This window comes from Mauremys reevesii, linkage group 1 (genome assembly GCF_016161935.1).
Source record: "Mauremys reevesii isolate NIE-2019 linkage group 1, ASM1616193v1, whole genome shotgun sequence".
Lineage (NCBI taxonomy): Eukaryota > Metazoa > Chordata > Testudines > Geoemydidae > Mauremys > Mauremys reevesii.
Window position 1 is genome coordinate 335,714,221 of NC_052623.1, and position 1,960 is coordinate 335,716,180.

Consider the following 1,960-nt stretch of genomic DNA (forward strand, 5'->3'; position numbering starts at 1 on the left):
GGTGAGAGAGCTCCTGCAACAGGGGCCAATATCACTTTATCCAGTACACATGGGAGAGTGGGCACCACTAATTGTTAGAGCCCTGCAAATCCACAGATACCTGCCTTATGTCCATATGGATATCTGCTTTATATCCATGGACCATTGTGTATTTGTGCAGGGCTCTACTAATAGTCACATGCACACCCTTGGGGTGAGGGTGGGAGGGGGAGTTCAAAAATCAAGAGCCTGACCTAAAGCAATATTTATTTTTAAATTTTATGATTTTTTGGTTTAATCATGATTTTGGGGGGCCTGACTCATAATTTTTGATCTCTTGAAGCTAGGGTGACCAGACAGCAAATGTGAATAAACAGGGCAGGTGGTGGGGGGTAATAGGCGCCTATATAAGAAAAAAAAACCAAATATCGGGACTGTCCCTATAAAATTGGGACATCTGGTCACCCTACTTGAAGTTGACAATACTGCATGAGCAGAGAAGACAGCTTCTTGGAGCACAGGTGTCCCAAGCTACTCTGCATCAGCTAAGCTGCTTCCCCACTGGGCTCACTGAAAATGCCTGGCTTGTTTCTTCTAGCACCGTTACTGGCTCTGTCCCCATGTCCCCCACTACTCCTGGGGGAGTTCTATGCCATGCACACATGCAGATTTCATATCCCCCACAGGTTTCTTTGCTTCCCTGCAGAAAAATGACTTCTGACAGGGAAGCAAAGGGAAGCAGCAAGAGTGGTCACACACGAGGGCATGTCATTTCAGGTATCTGGAGCAGCAAGGGGGGTAGAGCTGTGGCTGCCGTGACTGGTGGTTTGTAGCCTGTGCCAGGCTCAGCTGCTAGTCCTGGCCCAGCTGGGCTGGGGGCGGGTGAGGACGGGATTTGCTCTTGCCCTGCAAGGAGCGGACGTGGCCAGGTCAGACCTACCCCCAGCAGCAGCACCCCCAGCACCATTAGTTCCAGCACCACAGCTGCTGAGCCCCCCGCATCCAGACCTCCTTCACCAAGCCCCATCCCCACCTTCACGTGGACCCGCCTGCAGAGTCCCATTCCCCTTACACCCAACCCCCCCGCAACAACCCCTGTGCATCCAGATGCCCCCTTCACTCAGACCACCCACCAAGATGCTTGCACCCAGATTGCCCCACACAGAACCCTCTCATCCCACATCTGAACACCCCCACCCCACACACACACACACTAAGCTCTTCTACACTTGGATCGTGTCTGGGGGACTGGGCTGGGCGTGTGAGCCAGACTCCATCCCTCTCGCTTGTTATCTTTTTGTGCCTGGCACAGAGGGGCCAGGCCCAGGATTGTTTCTGGGGCAGACCCCGGCCCTTGTGCTATGTCTAGTGCAGCCTTAGCATCTGTGGGCTGGGGTGGGGGAGCTGCAAGGTTATCTGCCACCTCCCTGCAGCCAGTGACCTGTGCTCCCCACGGCCATGCTGCAGCCTCCACATTTCTTTATTAAAAAAAATATGTAGAATTTTAAAATACTATGCACAAAATGGTTATTTTGTTGGCACAGAATTTTTCATTGTTCAGCACCTAATTCCCTCAGGAGTAGGGTGACCAGATGTCCCGATTTTATAGGGACAGTCCTGATTTTTGGGTCTTTTTCTTATATACACTCCTATTACCCCCACCCCCGTCCCGATTTTTCTGGTCACCCTACTCAGGAGTGTCCCAGCCAGGCCTGGCTCCGGGGGGAGGGCGGGAAGGGGGAGGTTGTGTCTCTGTCTCCCCGCTGGCTGAGGGAAGATTGTGACAAGGTGCTGCGGTGGGTCACCCTCCTGGCTTGACCCGCCACAGGAGGCAGGCGCTTCGCAGGCCGCACAGGCCTCCGATTTAGGATGGGCCCTGCGGGCCGCCCACGCTGCGCTGTGCCCTGAGCTGCCAGGGGGAGGCGGGGCGCAGAGCGAGCGCCCAGCCCGGCGCTGGAGGACAGTGACCGAGCGGGGGAAG